Source organism: Biomphalaria glabrata, chromosome 8, assembly GCF_947242115.1.
Source record: "Biomphalaria glabrata chromosome 8, xgBioGlab47.1, whole genome shotgun sequence".
Taxonomy (NCBI): Eukaryota; Metazoa; Mollusca; class Gastropoda; family Planorbidae; genus Biomphalaria; species Biomphalaria glabrata.
Genome location: NC_074718.1, coordinates 281,909 through 299,830, shown reverse-complemented (window position 1 = coordinate 299,830; position 17,922 = coordinate 281,909). Strand labels below are relative to the sequence as shown.

Genomic DNA, 17,922 nt, shown 5'->3' with positions numbered 1-17,922 from the left:
TTTCTGCCATGAGTAAGTTGACCAAGTTTCACTTCCGTATAGCAAGGTGCTCAACCACACAGGTCCAGTAGACTAGGGCTTTAGTATTGTTAGTCAGCAATATGTTGTCCCACACTCTTTTCTGCAACTGTGACATGGTGGCCATTGCTTTGGCTATCCTGTTGTTAATGTCTTTATCCAGTAGAGTATTGTTGGATATGATGGAGCTGAGATAGCAAAAGTGATCCACAATTTCTAGTGGTTGGCCATTAATGTTTACTTGAGGTGCAGTATTTGTGTTCTGGACTAGTATCTTAGTCTTACTTTGACTAATGTTTAAGCCTAACTGGCTAGCAGCAGATAGTTTGTCAACTAGGAATTGAAGCTGAATATCAGAATCAGCCACAATAGCTGCATCATCAACATACAGGAGTTCCCTGATAAGTAGCTTCCTAACCTTGGTTTTTGCCCGCAGCCTTGATACATTAAATAGTTTTCCAGAGGATCTTGTATGGAGAAACACACCTTCGTTGATGTCGTTGTACGCATGATGCAGTAGACAGGAGAAGAATATGCCGAACAGAGTAGGTGCAAGCACACATTCCTGCTTGACACCACTGCTCACCTCAAAAGGTGTTGATTGGGCTCCATTGAATTGACAGTACATTTCGTTTCCTCATGAAAGCACTCAATGAACTTCAGTAGTTTGGGAGGGCAACCTATTATCCTTAGGAGTTTGAAAAGGCCACTTCTGCTGACCATATCAAAGGCTTTAGTAAGATCAACGAAAACGATGTAAAGGGGTCTGTCTCTCTCTGAATTTCTCCTGAGGGAAATTTAATTATTATGTTATTATTAGAGCTAACGAAAGACATGACATTTCCTAAATTTTATTTATGGATGATTAGTTATTGCTTAATTACATTGTGGTTGTTTTTATTAAATCCTCATCACATTTAGAAAGTAATTTGTAGGTTTGATTCCTTATTTTAACTATTCACTTATAGTGTGAAATCAATTTCACTTGGCCAAGGTCAAGGTCCAGTGGCAGATAAAATGATCAAGAATGCAACCAAATTTGGTGAATGGGTTTTTGTACAGGTAAGGAACAGAAGCTAGCTTTTTTTTTTCTTAGACCTTTCCTATTGTCATTTTCAAAAAGTATATAGGTAACTGTTATATTATAATCTCTCCTAGCCATTGACTAAACAGAAACCAATGTTTGTTATTTTTGTATAAACATAGATTTTTTTTCCCCAGATTTATAAATATATTAATTAAAAATTTGATTGTATTAATTTTAAAAGACTTAACATTTTTTGCTTTAAAAAGTTATTTAAACCAAAACATTTAGTTTAAATTTAACTGAAAAATTCTTTTTAGAATTGCCATTTAGCCGCTTCATGGATGAATGCCATGGAAGACATTATAAAAAATATCCAGGAGACCAGTTCACTTTTACACAGTAACTTTAGACTCTTATCTGTCTTCAATGCCTGCCAAACATTTCCCTGTCAGTGTTCTTCAGAATAGTGTCATAGTCACTAATGAGCCACCTAAGGGCATTAGAGCCAATCTAAGAAGGGCATTCATAGATATGTCAACTTCATTTTTTGAAGACCACCGTAAGACTTTTTTGTTTTTGTTAGAAAATTGTTTAATAATTAACAATAAATTCCAACACTATGATAGTATTGAGAGATGATAATGTAGTCCTCTGTGTTAATAGTAATAATGTTATTTACACTATGTATTGTGTATGGATTATTATAGTGTTGGTTTAATCCTGTGCACTCCCAGGGGAGCATAGGGCCGCAGCCACACCTCTCCACTGAACTCGGTTCTGAGCAGCTTTCTTAATCTGCTGCCATGTCATTCCAGTACCCTCAGCTTCACTGATGACTGACCTCTTCCAGGTTTGCTTGGGTCTGCCCACTTTCCTCTTTCCTTGTGGGTTCCAGTCAAGTGCCTGCCTTGCAACATTGGTAGCTGGTTTTCACAGGGTGTGTCCTATCCAGCTCCATTTTCGTTTTGTGATGTCTTGGGCTATGGGCTTTTGTCTAGTTCTCGCCCACAAATCGATAGCAGTTATCTTTTCTGGCCACATAATTCCTAATATGCGGCGTAGGCATCTGTTAACAAAGGTCTGGAGCTTTTCCATATTTGTTATATTTGTTATTATAGTGTAGGTTGATTGATTTTTTAATTTAAAAATGACAAAAAAAAGACATTTTAAAGATTAGTAATAATAATGACTGACTTAACTTGTGTTATTGTTTCTATATAAATTTAAAAAAAATTTTATAACAGCTCTGGGAATGGACTGGAGGAAGATCATTTTTGGCATTTGTTTTTTTCATGCTGTTATTCTTGAGAGGAAAAAATTTGGACCATTAGGCTGGAATATTACAGTAAGAGTCATGTTAAGACTGTAGAACTGGGATATTACAGTTAGAGTGTAGAACCATAATATTACAGTAAGAGTAATGTTAAGAACTGAAATATTATCTTTTAGTGTAAGGACCCATTCAATTTTTTTTGTTTTTTTAGATACTATTAAAGCTATTACATAACAGACATAAACTCAAGTGTTAAAATGACCCATTAATCTAAAAAAAAAGTTTTGAACAGATAGGTCTTAATGTTCTTCTTGAATGTAGTAGTGAAGCAAGCTGTTTGTCTGAGATCAATTTGGAGTGAGTTCGAAACCTTTAGACAAGCACTGAAAAGGCCCACAAACTGTAACTTTTTAGTGAGAAACATGTCACATTGAGTCCATGGACTGCAGGGCTCTCTCTCTAACATATGGAGTGATCAGTTCACTAAAGTAAAAGGACATTCTTAGTTTTGTAGTCAATTCTTGCATTCAATGGAGTGTACACAAGAGAGCAGTAGCAGAATCACTTCTTGTTTTTTATAGGACCATTCATGCAGCATTGTTCTGAATTTGCTCTAGCTCAGCGGTTTTCAACCTTTTAAGGTCGGCGACCCCTTTTAGAATCCCCCACTCTAACGCGACCCCCCCTAACACACACACACACACAGCAATAGAAGAATAGAAAAAAACAATCTATATTTTCGATGGTCTTAGGCGACCCCTGGCAAATTGTCAATCGACCCCCAAGGGGGTCGCGTCCCACAGGTTGAGAACCCCTGCTCTAGCTGAATGATGATGTTGTCCTGTATACCTACCTGCTAGCATGGGATTGCAGTAGTCAAGGCAGGAGAGTATGAATATCACAGCTAACTTTTTTTTGTTGACTCTGTTGTCAAATATGGTCAGATCTGGTCTAATCTGCCCAGCTGCAGATAGAGATCTTTGCAGAGCTGACTTATGTGTGGGTCAGAAGAAAAGAGTTGAGGCAAAGAAAACTCATATTAGCTTAATTTAAAGAACTAAGCCACGAGCTAGCACCAGTGCTCAAAATACTTTTTCAGGCAACACTTAATCAGGGTAGGGTACCTAAGATTGCAAACTAAGTGGATTAAAGAAACCTGGCAGTTCATGATGAATAGGGAATCTATACTCTCTACATTTGTCATGTAGTTTTCTTAATTGCTTTTGTCCTATCTTTATTCATAGTAATATATATATATATATATATATATATAATCCTTCAGTCACGAAAATGAATGCTGTAGTTGAGGACTTATTTGACTTAATCCTGTGCACTCCCAGGGGAGCATAGGGCCACAACCACACCTCTCCACCAAACTTGGTTCTGAGCAGCTTTCTTCATTTGCTCCCATGTCATTCCAGTAGTAGTATAGTGCTTATTGCCATTACCACCTCCAGCAAAGAAAACCTTACAATCTGAACAATGAAAAGGAATAGAAAAGCAATCTCAGCAACATGTGTCATGAAGTTATCTAAAAAATCAAAAGTTATTTATGTTAAAAAATAGCTGGAAAAAAAAACAGTGAGGCTATAAAGAAAAAGCTTAGGAATTATGTTGTTGTTTTTTTAGTGTTTCTATTGTTATTATTAGAACTTAATGTTTGTTTTTATTCCAAAAGAATCAACTTGTTTATTAAGGCTTGTCCCATTAAATTAATTATGACATGAAGCTGATATAAAATAATAATTTGACGAGAGTTGGCCTTACTTAATGCTAATTAGGCATGGGGCATCTGACTGTGTTAAGATTATTAAATTTCATTTAGTGCTGGATATTCAAAAATAAATCTTTTCTCTAGGTTACTAGGACATTTTGTTAAACATTTATAATTGTCTAACAACCTTTTTTTTTCGAGAAAATTCATCTACCTGGTATATTGAAAATACATTTTTTGACCTTTCCTTATAACAATTGTGAAAGACTATACCAGTATAGAGTCAGAATTAATTGAAGCTGGATGATTACTTATATAATATTGTTATTAAATCTTATTTGGATAAAAGATTCCTGGCAGACATTAATCAACTGGCAAAGGAAGTTATGTATTAGAAAAATGTATTCCCTGTGCTGTGTAGAAAAAAAAAAAGAGAAAGAGATAAAGAGATAATCAATGTTTGAAAGTAATGAGAGGCTGTATTATGGGAGTAGCTACTGTGATATATGGTAGACTAGATTTGTTCAATTTAAAATAGAAAATGCAATTAGGGAAGAAAATTGTGTTTTTGTTCAGTACAGACCATCCTGGCAATGCAAGTTCTAAAATTGGTGGCTCATGAATATAAAAAAAAAAAATGCTCAACACACACAAAAATATAACAAACAAACATATAAAGTATAAATATTTCTTTTATTTTTTAAAAAAGAAAATGTTCAGCATCAAAACATGCAGCAATATGGACCTGTTAATTAAACAACTAATAAATCATAATGAACTTAACACAGTTAACAATAATGATATTGTTGTGTCTCTCTCCTTTGTTTCTTGATTGAAATCAAAACAGCTACCACCAATTGCGAGAATGTGGCAACTCAGATTCTAAATAGGGTGATACTTTATTGAGTCTAATGTATTACATGCCAAATAGTGTACTTTATTGAGTCTGATGTATTACATGCCAAATAGTGTACTTTATTGAGTCTGATGTATTACATGCCAAATAGTGTACTTTATTAAGTCTGATGTATTACATGCCAAATAGTGTACTTTATTAAGTCTGATGTATTACATGCCAAATAGTGTACTTTATTGAGTCTGATGTATTACATGCCAAATAGTGTACTTTATTAAGTCTGATGTATTACATGCCAAATAGTGTACTTTATTAAGTCTGATGTATTACATGCCAAATAGTGTACTTTATTAAGTCTGATGTATTACATGCCAAATAGTGTACTTTATTGAGTCTGATGTATTACATGCCAAATAGTGTACTTTATTGAGTCTGATGTATTACATGCCAAATAGTGTACTATTGGCAACACAAAATTTCTAATTGAATAACTGTTGTACTGTTCTGATCTTGTACTGGACTCCACTGTGCTAGACTGTCTTGACTCTGCAACTCTCTCTTTTTCTTTATATAGGGTTTCTGAATGTCACTAGTCCTCTCTGGATGATCATTTCTTCACTTTCCTAAAGTAATTCATTTCAAAATATTATCTTTTTAGAAAACAAAATGTATGTATACAGTTTTTCTTATAAATAAGTCGTATCTATTTTTATTTTAGTACGCTTTTAGTGATAGTGATAGAGAGTGTGCATTGCTCAACATGGAAATGTTTTGTAAAGATGGTTACATCCCTTGGGAGACACTGATCTATATAACAGGAGAGGTAGAGTATTGTGTGTATTGTCATTTGCTCATGAGATATAAATATTTTAGTTTCTTTCTAAAACACTAAGCCAAAAATATTTATCTCTTGACTTTTCATGACTTTGTTATAAACATGTAATTAAAAAGAAAAAATTTAAAGGAAATTATTGTAATAGTTTGAGACAACTTATTTAATAATTTTGGAATTGACCAGACATGTATGCCCACTTCATGTGGAGCGAAAATGACAAAACAGTGCACATTATATCATATATTCTATATGGATTTTGCTCAGCAGCTAGACATGCAATATCAGGCTTTGAGACCAAGCTGAATTAAAGGAGTAACAGAAGTGGGCTAAATTGAGTCAAGAGAGAAAAGTATCATTTTGTCATCAGACCACAGATGGCTCACATTTAATTATTATCACATTTCTTAAAATGCAATTGTGCATTTTAACATTTTAAAATAAAATACCACCACAATTTTCAAACTACATACATCCATAAAAGACTTCATACATTAATCTATATTCGTTAATTTTCAAATTTTAGGTTAACATTTATGAATGATTATTTTTTTGTACAGTATAATACACAATTAGTTGAATGATTTAAAACTTCTTTTATCACCACAGATTACCTATGGTGGTCGAGTCACAGATGCCCAAGATCAAAGATGTCTAAGGACAATTTTAAAGTTTTTTTTCAGACCTGAAACCTTAAAACCAAAATATAAATACTCGGAATCAGGTAATTGTATGTTCAATATAAAGTACATTATAAAGGAAGTCCTATTCATTTATTTGCGGCAGATGTTGATGTTTATTAGCAGGTTTCAAACTAGGACTAAAATAAATTGAGGATCTGTTTCCTTTTTTTCTTTTTATACACCATATCTGTGATCTAACCTTTGAAAGTAGCATCTTCGTCTTCGTACAAGTATTACTTCATTCAGTACACACACACATACACACATTGTCCTTAACACTTATCAACATATTTTGATGTAAAATACAAATATTCAAAATTGATTTCTCATCAGTAAGTTTGTATAATGTTCTACTAATAATTTGTAAAAGATTAAGATGCTGGTATAGTCAATAGCTTATGGCACATCAACATTATTTAGATCTCTATTGATTGTAGAGAAGCTGCAGGGTTTAGAAGTGTTGACAACTGATCAAAAAGTTTGTATTGCTGTTAAGATCAATGTCATAGAGAGGGGTGTAACATGCACTTTAAAATAGTTGCATGGAGTGATCAAAGCAAAAATTCCTTTTCAAAAATATGCAAACAAAAAACATACATAAATTATAACCAGTTACAGAATTGAAGTATGAGCCTAATCAAAATTGATATAACAAATTAGATTAAATCCATTCTAATCTGACTTCAGAATCCTATGCAACTTGAGCAAAGATTTAACATAGTGAAAGTAGATTTGATTAAGACTGTTTTAGTTAGTCTGTCAGGGTGAGGAACTTTTTAGCTCGTGATACATTGTTTATTTTACTATTCCTTTTATCAGCTGGCAAAAGGGTTAAAAAAAAAAAAACTTGGATGGACACAGATCTCAAAAATAGCTCTAACAAATTTAACAGTTTAAGTATAACTTTGGGAAAAGAATAACTAGCTAATTGGCCGCACTTGAAACTTGTTTGACCATTATAATTTTTAAAAATATAAATTTCTTACAATTAAATTTTGTCTCGAGGTCAAAGAGTTCAAAAAATACATTCAACTTTTTCAAGAACATTTGACATCTTTGAAACTTTGATTACTTGTATTAATATCTAGATCCAGTAGTCTAGTCTAGGCTACCCTTTTTTAAAATATTGCCATGTCTGCATCTGTATCACCTATCTAGAATTTTATATATTCTGACTAGATTTATACATGCCCTTAACCTTGATTTATTTCAGGTATGGGGGAGAGGGAATTGTTCTTTTGTTTAAAATGTAGTATTCATTAGTAATTAATAGCAAAGTAATTGCTTACCAAAAGTCATCAGCCTCATAAGAAAGAATGTCTTTGAGAAAAAAAGTTATTGTTTTGTATTAAATACAATGGGCCATGGAAGGTAATTTTGTAAATTTAATCTATTTTTGAAGGTATTTACTATCCACCTCTTGTCAAGACATTGGCTACTGTCAAGGCTTACATTGAATCTCTACCACTTATAGATGAGCCAGAAATCTTTGGGCTCCATGAGAATGCAAACATAGCCTTTCAGTTGAATGAAACCAATGCTTTACTTGGTAAGACTGTGTTTGTTTTGCTAATGCTAGTATAGAAACAAAAACAGTCGCAATTTACTGCTATATACACTTACACTGGTTTTGTTTTGAAATACTTTAGTTAAGAATATGATTCATTGTCATATAATAAATTGGCATATAATCTTTTTTACACTGCTTTATTATAGCTTACAACATTGTAGCTATCAGTGAGTCTTATGCTCTATGGACAGACTCCTTTGCCACTTTTCTCTCTAAAAAGATTCAGATTGTGGGTCGTTTAGAACTTGCTTTTTGTTGATCTCAGGAGAACCACATTTGATAATGTTCAAGAAGAACATTCAAACCAGTTCGAAACTCTTGCTTTATATATCTGTTTTGCTCACCTATTACCTTGAGCTTACTGTTTTGTTAGCAGCACTAATAAATCAATTGATTCTTCTCATTCAAATAAATCAACAAAAAAAGGGTGGGTTGTTTGGAATTTAAGACAAAAATTTTTGTTCATGCAGAACTAAAGGAGTAAAACAAATTTTTATCTAGCTACAATACTTGATGTTCAACCGAGAATCGTAGCAGCTGATGGTGGGATGTCTAATGATGATATTACTTATGAACTTGCTGAGGCTGTCCTGGATCGATTGATTGACAAACTGGATATTGAAAGAGCGAATCCCAATATGTTTACAGTACGTACTAATATTATTAGTTCCAAGTAAAAATGGTAGTTTTTAATTCTTAGTACTTACTTTACTTACAGTCCATCACCCCTATTGAAGTATGGGCCACCAGCAATGGATTTCCATATTCCTTTATCCTAGGCCATCCTTTTAATTCTTAGTACTTACTTTACTTACAGTCCATCACCCCTATTGAAGTATGGGCCACCAGCAATGGATTTCCATATTCCTTTATCCTAGGCCATCCTTTTAATTCTTAGTAGGCCTTTCTGTTTCTAATATTGTTAGTGATCCTATCGTTCCATAGTTCCTAGTATTACATGATAGTCTTTTAGTTCTTGTGATGCTTTATTGTTTAGCTTTATATAGTAGTGTCTTAGTTTTTATCATGCAATACCTAACATAATAGATTGCTCTCTTGGCATGCAATAATACCTAACAGTAGATTGCTCTCTTAGCATGCAATAATACCTAACAGTAGATTGCTCTCTTAGCATGCAATAATACCTAACAGTAGATTACTCTCTTAGCATGCAATAATACCTAACAGTAGATTGCTCTCTTAGCATGTAATAATACCTAACAGTAGATTGCTCTCTTAGCATGTAATAATACCTAACAGTAGATTGCTCTCTTAGCATGCAATAATACCTAACATAATAGATTGCTCTCTTAGCATGCAATAATACCTAACATAATAGATTGCTCTCTTAGCATGCAATAATACCTAACATAATAGATTGCTCTCTTAGCATGCAATAATACCTAACAATCGATTGCTCTCTTAGCATGCAATAATACCGGTTGTTCTACTGGAGATGTGATGACTTATTTATTGTTCCCCCCTTTTAGACCTTGTGATCTATAGGGCAGATGATGGTTAAAGAGCAGGATGTCATGTGACCAGCACCAACCGCCTCTACTTTTCCTAACTGAAGTCAGGTACCCATCAGAGTTGTGTGGACTCATGAGTGCCCGAAATTCTAACTCCCAGTCTTCACTGGGATTCAAACCCAGGACCCTAGTGCTTATGCACTTAACCACCGCGCATCATCAATTCTTCCGTCCTTGTGGTTATGCAAATCATTTATATCGATGTTTCATTAATTTGACTAACTATGCCTACAGTTTCCCTAGCTAGCTATTTAACCTGTTACTGATGTAGGTGACATTTGATCAACATAATGATCCGTCTTTAATTTCTTCAACAAAAAAATACTCAAAGGGAATCCTGAGATTAGGAAATTTTCTGATTCAAATTTAAAAAACAACAACTCTAGGTCCATGGCTGTTATCTGTCATGCCTGAATATATTTTATAAAATCCCTGAACTTTTTATCCCCAGATTCTAGTGAAGAAAGCTACTGTCAGGAAGTACCAGATGTATGGTCACCTGTACGAAGACTTATGTCGACAGGTAGGCAAGTACCATTTGCTATCTACAGAACCCAGTCAGTGAACAACCTAGAGGTATATGATTCAAGTTATTCTGGACATAAAGCTGACCACAACAGTTAAACACAGGTAAATATCAAATTAATAATTATAAATTATTGTCATCAGATTTAAAGATTGCTAAAAGAATCAACACATAGACAAGAAAATAAAAAAGAATCGGATCAATTTAAAAGCTTTCAAAGGTCTGAAATAATTGATCTAAAAGTATGTCAAGTTGATTAACTTAGGATAAATCCAGAGACTGTCTCTTAGACTCATAAAATGTCCTAAGTTAATTAACCTTCTTATTTAGTAATACTCTTAATCTCTGCTTGACATTTACAGACTGTAGTGATTTACATCATATTGTATAGATTACAGATGTTATCTCAAAAAAGAAGATAATTACATTCATCACATTTCTAGTCATTTATGTTAATCTGTGACTTAAACTCTGCTAAGTGGTTGGGTTTCCCTTACTGGCTGATTCAAGCCATTCCATTCTCTACTGGCACTAGGGAAGAAGAAGCACTTGTAGGACCTAGCCTATGGAGTAAGATATGGGCCTCTATCATTGTGGATCTAAGTATTTGAGTAGGTTTGGCTGATCTAGTGGAAGGCATGAATTTTTTTAGAACAAAAAAATAATGAAGACCAAATTATTTAATAACAAAAACAAAAATATGTCCAGAATTATTTAGCATCATACCCATAAATTAACATTTATTAATGCTTTTATTTAAAGTCTTTAAATTTAGTCCTGTTCTTTCACTACCTTCTTTTCATGTAAAAAACTGTTTTATCTTGTGCCATGTCCTCCACAAGTAGTGGACTTCAACAAAATGACTCTGAAACTAGCTCGGTCTCTTTCCAACCCTGATGGTTGTTAATGTTAAGATAAGAAGATAAGATGTTAAATCTCTTTTGTAAAAAAAAAAAAAATATCCCCTAAGCTCATGAACTAGACAAGGTTCGAATTTGTTTCATTTTTCTTTTTTTTAATGTATTATTCTAATTGAAATGTGTTTTTGCTGAGAACTACAATGATGGATAACAAAATCAGAAACAATGAGTTAAAGACCAAAATACTTCTGTTAATAATTTTGATCAAATCAGAGCTTAAAATATGATATTGGTTACAAATTTCATCTTTTTCTTCGTTGGCTGCCTTCAGTCATAAATTGATTTTGGCTCATCTTTAGGAGCAGTTCTTGCGGTGGTTATTATGCCCTATTCTTGAGAGGCATTCTTGCCACATACATCACACATGAAAGTAGAATCTGACTAAGTGTCAAAGCAATCATTATCAACTGTCTTTTTTTTTCAACAAAAAGAGAATTATTAAGTCAGAGGACTTTTAGACATTGTTTGTAAGTTCAGTTTATATATATTTCAGGTCTGAAGGCTACTCCATGATGGGCAGCCTATGTCATCACCAAGCCAGCGTCTAACTCTTAACTCCTTGTTGGGGACATTGTGTGAGTAGTTGTTTAGCATTCATGTCACCAAGGTTACATTTGTTTATTGGGACATAAATTAAAAGTTGTTTGTTTTAAATATATAAAACCTAAACATAGAATGAAAAGAATAAAGAAAAATAAAGTATTTCTGAGAATTTTAAGCCAAACAAATTTAAAATAAAAACATTAAAAATACTTTTTTAAAAAGACAATACCTCCTTTATACAACTTATAGAGTGATTGTTTTTCTCTTATTTAGCTAATGAGTGCTAGATTAAAAAAAACAATGGAACTTATTTTTTTTTTACTCTTTTTGAAAACATGTAAAACAAATCAAAGAAGACAGGTCTTCTAAAATAAGTTTTGTTTTCTTATTATGAACATTCCTTTTTGATTGAAGGTAATTATTACTTATTGATTTAATGAAAACATTCCCAATTTACTTAATGCTACAATCTCTATTTACTGACTGAAAGAGTTAACTATAATAAATTTATTTGAATTACAAACTTGTACAATGCTATTGATGATGAATAGAAAATGTTTAGCAAACAATTCATTATTGGTTGACTATTTCAGCTCTGTCCTTCAACCAGCATCAATGTGTGTGACTCCCAAGTGGCCTCTCCAGTGTGTACAAGCATTGGAGCAGAAAACAAGGTGACAAGGAGAAGGGTCAGTCCACTTCTAAAAGAAGCACAACTATAATGAATACACAGGTGTTTGTGTACAACTTGTTGAATTTTTCACTCACATCTACTTTAGTCTCATGATGCGCAGCAAAAACAAAAGCCTTTAACTGACTGAGTCAAGTCTTAGGCCCTGAATAGTTTCATGTAGTCTGGTCGTCATCATCAAGTTCAAGGTTAAAATATGGACAGCTGTCAGTAAACCCTCACCAGAGGTCATTTCTGGCTGGAGAGATTTTTTATAGAATGTAAGTACTATGGAACTGGCAAATATCCTAATGAAAAACTCTTGATATTAATAATTTGATAGGTAAAGCACAGTTCTACTAACTGATGCCATTTCTTAATGATGCCAATGTAATGTTGATTGTTGGGTAATGCTCTTGTGGTTAAAGCTTTAGCAAATATGAGTTTATCTTTTTGACATTTTTTAAATTGCATTTACAAGTGTTGTATTTTAAAAGTTTTACAGTGTTATTATAGTTGTTTTTTTTTAAACATTTGACTTTTTTAATATTGTGTATTATCACTTACATTGTAACACCATATTGTGTTCAAAACATAAATTTGATGCCACATTGTGTTCTAAACATTGAAAGTCATTTTTTGTTATACAAGTCCTACAAAAAATTTTTTTTTTTTAAATTCAAACATTGTAGTATTCAGAACTGTGGAGTTCATTCTGTATGTTAAAGTACTTTCACATAGACTTTGACTGTTTTTTAGTATTCATGTTGTTGTTATTTGTATGCATATCTACTTCCTCTTGTATGTTTTGGCAATAACCCATTTATGCCAAGTGATCCATTATTGGAACACCGACCCCCTTGGTACTTATTTATATCCTACTGTTCTAGTCCACCACGGGAATGTGCTTTTTTTTATTCAAATAAGCTTTCATGGAATACCCCTTACTATCACAGCATTGCAGAGATTGGTGTTCTGCAGCCTTGTAAAAAAGTAATGAACATTTTCTGAACATTTTTGAAACCTATGAAGGTTAATGAAAATAACTTTTCTGAACTTATGTCAAGTACTAAAAAATTTTTTCATGTATTATTTCTGTAATACTGATGCTGTGAAAAGTTATGATTGTTGGATTAATTATAGGCTTCTAATTTTGTATGTTCCAGTATCCAGGCAAATCCAGTATCACTAATAATAGCTATTCCTTTTAAACCTGTAGAATCTCTCTGGGGATGAAGAACAGAAGCACATAATGTTTAAGTGTTGCAATGAGACCTGATCGCTTTGTAACCATAGTTTCAAACTTGTATGACACTGAAAATGCAAATTTTCTAATCTGTGACCTCCCATAAAAGAACTTAATGAACTCAATACAGAAAATTTAATTCAAGTAAAATATAGATCTATTATATTTCAGCCTTGATTAAATTATCCATGGTACATTAACATGATTGTCATGGGTGCAAACAATTTATTTGTATAAGACCATTCATTTTAGCTTCAAGTTGGTCTGGTTTAACCAGTCTAGGAGTCTATTTTTCTTTTTCTGGTCTCAGCAATATTTGTAAAAATGCCCAGATAATAATTATGAAGATTACAATGTCAGTGCGATTCTTGTTCTGCAGTTTATTGGATAATACTATTTTGTGTTTAATACCTTTTTCACTAGCATTTCACTTTTGGTTTTGCCCAGTTCAATGAAGCAACAGGTATAGTTAGAAGTATCGCATTGACAAATTGCCATATGTTGTGCTCAAGAAAGTAGAAAGAGCCACATTATTTGATCTTATAAAATACAGATGTTACTTCAAAAAGAAAATGATTATGTCCTACGCGTGTCCCTAGTCAATCTAGTCATGCATATTAACCAATGACCTAAATTCTGCCAAGTCACTGGTTTTCCTGGCTAGCTCAGGCAACTCATTCCATGCTCTAACAGACCATCCTACCGTTACGCAAAATGCGCATTCGTTACGCAAAATCTCCCAAAAATGACCGTCAGTACGCAAATACGCTTTTAACCCGTCGCGTTACGCATTTTCGTATCCTTTTTTTTTTCTCCTCTCTAGACTAGCTTACAAGCGGTCAAGGAGGTCACGCTAAGCCCGCCTGTGGGGAGAGAGGGGAAACAGAAAAGGTGGGGTGAACACAATGTGCCCAGATCTATACGTTGATTGGTTCTAAATAGCAATTAGATGTCTAGAAATGAAGAACGCGAGAGTGAGGGAGTGGCGGGTTGGTACCAGGTTGGTACCGTCAGTTAGCTGAAACACCAACGTGACTTTTTTTTTTTTTTGTAAGTTCATTAGTAGAAATTAGTTTTAGTATGATTTAAAATTTAGATTGACTAGATCTAGATTGATAACTACCATATAGTCTAGATCTAGGCTAGATTCTTAGTCTTAGTATAGAATAGACCTACGGTCTACGTTTGTAGCGGATCCACGGCATCGGTAACACTCTTGAGCCTAGATCTAGAGTAGATTATATTCATTATATAGACATAAAGTCTTAGACATAGTTCCAGATCTAGTCTAGATATCATCTCTAATGATCTAGATTTAGATCGTAGATCTAATCATGACATCTAATATATTAGAGTCTAAAAGCATTTCATTGGAGATGTAGACAGAGCTGATAAAAACATTGATGAAAATATTAGGCATCATTCCTTGGAAATGATAATCAAGTTCTTCATTGTTATGTTTTGAACTTGTTTCTCAAAATAAATGGCATTTACATAAAACACATTATAAGAAGCTTGTGGATCTTCTGGAGTTGGTGACTTATTGCATGTTATTGTTTAAAGAACCATGGCCAGCCTTCTGACCTAGGCGGAAAAGAAAGACATTCTCAACAGCACAACAATGAATCATGTTATGATAACCTGAATGTCAAACAGGAAAAGCACAGTGTGCGCAATGTTATAAAAACAAAACATTTTGTTATGAATAATATGTTACCTTATTTGTGAAATCACACTCAGCAGCAGGTAATACTTTTATTTATTGTTGTAGTGGATTGCTTAGAGCTCTAATTTTGGAGCAACTCATAACTCAAAAATGGAAGAGGATACAGCTTTTTTGTTCTCTTCCAATTCATGTTTCTTAAATTTTTTCTACAAAACATATGTGAATTTCATGCAGAAAAATACTCAACACATTGCAACCTTTGGCATAAATGGGTTAATATTTAGTCCTAGAACAGTTCAGTAACACTTACCTATATACTTAAGTCTTTTATTTTTACTTTGAGTTTTAAAATTTAAAAAATCGACAAGTCTGGTTTATGTCTTCTTCTGTTTATGTTGTTATTTTAACTGTGTGCATGCATTTTGTGTTCCATTTCCTTGCACTATGTGTCTTTAAGTCTAGAGAGTTTCTAGTGTAGACTTAGTCAAAATGATTAACAACAAAACTGGACGAACAATTTAGTAGTATACAGATATCATCTCAACATCTACTGTGGTCGTCTAAATGTGATCACGGTTCTCGCAAAACATTAATGAACATTGAAGCTTTGAGTGCTAAAACAAATTATAAATAAACATAACCTGTAACACTGTAACATATAATGATAGCAGCACTAAGGTAGCTCATTTGTGTCATTAATCTAATTACTAGCACTTCAAAAAAGTTATCTGTATGCAAATGCTTTTTTTTTTTTTTTTTGGAGTGCGGGACAGAGAGTGTTAGAATGATACCTGGTCACGGCGAGACAATGGTGCCATGTCAGTTTAGTGGTTTGAGTTCTACAAGGGACATGTCTATATTTCTTCATATTTTCTTCTCTGTGATTTTTTATTTCAGTATCTTTGGGCACCTCTTGAGTCCACCCAACTCTAATGGGTACCTGACATTAGTTGGTGAAAGTAAAGGAGATTAGTCATAGTGCTGGCCACATGACACCCTTGTTAACCGTGGGCCACATATATAGGCCACATATATGATATAAAGGTCATCTGTCCTATAGATTGCAAGGTCTGAAAGGAGAACTTTACTTTTTTACTCTTCTCTCAATAACCTTGGTAGCTTAGTGCTGCTTTTATCATAGGTTATGTGTCGTGATTCTTTAAATAAGTCATTCTACATTCATATAAATAATAGTATAACCAAATACAGTTGGTACAGGTGCAGGTAAATGGTAAAAACTTAAGAAGCAATAATACACAGAGCACAAATTTTAAACTAAATATGTAAGGAATATTTTTTGTAACTGAAGAACTACTGGTCTTTAAATACTTAACAATTTTCTATTTACAGCTATTATTGAATATATAAACATACAAGCAGACAATTTAATGTTGTAGTTAATTCTGTTCATGTTTAGTTACATATTCTACTAATATAAAAGGTGCACAGTAGATTAAATAGTTATAAAATATTGACTATAAATATGGAATTAAAAATCACTCCTCTGTTTCTCCAATTGAAATTGACCATTCTTTCTGAAGCTATGTGTATGCTGCCAAAGACATAATATAAAGTATTCAAGCACTTGCTATTATAAAGTGGAAATATTTTACCGCTATAATAAAGTTTGAATGCTTTACTACTATTTAGCCTGATTCCGCCCAACTCTTATAGAAGTACCTGACAATAGTTGGGGAAAAGTCATTTCAGTTGGTTGTTGTGCTGCCCACATGACACCCTAATTGTTAACCATGGGCCAGAGAAACAGATTACCTTTACATCATCTGCTCAATAGATTGCAAGATCTAAAAGGGAACTTTATTTTTATTTTTTTTACTTTACTTAGGCTACAATAGTTAAGTCCCACCTACTACTAATCAAGTAGATTTCTAATTATTCTAGAATTGTAGACCAAGAAATAGAATATAGACCTGCTAAAATGTAACATGCGCATCTCGTATTGGCCTCTTTTAATTATATTAAGTTTTGAAAGCGAAATATCAACTCTTGAAACATATTACTCTGCTCTTTGGAAGAGGGGAGGGGAGGATGTGACAGCCGAACGGTCATAGGCTTGACTTTCGAATCGAGGTCCCAGGTTCAAATACCAGAAAAGAATGGTAGACTATTTGAATTTTTTTTATTTTTAGGACGCCCCTGAGTCCAGCCATCTCAAAATGGGTACCTGACTTAAGTAGGAAAACGTAAAGGCAGTTTGCCCATTGATTTTGTTCACCTGCAATAGCTATGTATGTTGTATGTATGTAGACATCCTCGTTGTGAAATAACACTTGCACTGTTACGGATTTGTCTTCTCTTTACACATCTCGAACCGTTTGTAGCGTGTAACATGGCAGAACTATTCTAGAGGTGTCACCTCGAGGGCATAGCATGTAGCGTGTAACATGGCAGAACTATTCTAGAGTTGTCCCCTCGAGGGCATTACATGAAGCGTCTAACATGGCAGAAAATTCTAGAGTTGTCCCCTCGAGGGCATTACATGTAGCGTGTAACATGGCAGAACTATTCTAGAGTTGTCCCCTCGAGGGCATTACATGAAGCGTGTAACATGGCAGAACATTCTAGAGTTATCCCATCGAGAGCATTACATGTAGCGTGTAACATGGCAGAACTATTCTGGAGTTGTCCCCTCGAGGGCATTACATGTAGCGTGTAACATGGCAGAACTATTCTAGAGTTGTCCCCTCGAGGGCATTACATGAAGCGTGTAACATGGCAGAACATTCTAGAGTTGTCCCCTCGAGGGCATTACATGTAGCGTGTAACATGGCAGAATTATTCTAGAGTTGTCCCCTCGAGGGCATTACATGAAGCGTGTAACATGG

The 17,922-nt window shown here is 33.8% G+C and overlaps 1 pseudogene; it reads left to right on the top strand.

The window, feature by feature from the left end:
* The window catches only part of LOC129927699 (dynein axonemal heavy chain 6-like), an 81,146-nt pseudogene extending 66,682 nt beyond the window's left edge, over window positions 1–14,464 (top strand).
* Window positions 14,465–17,922: the final 3,458 nt, after the last annotated feature.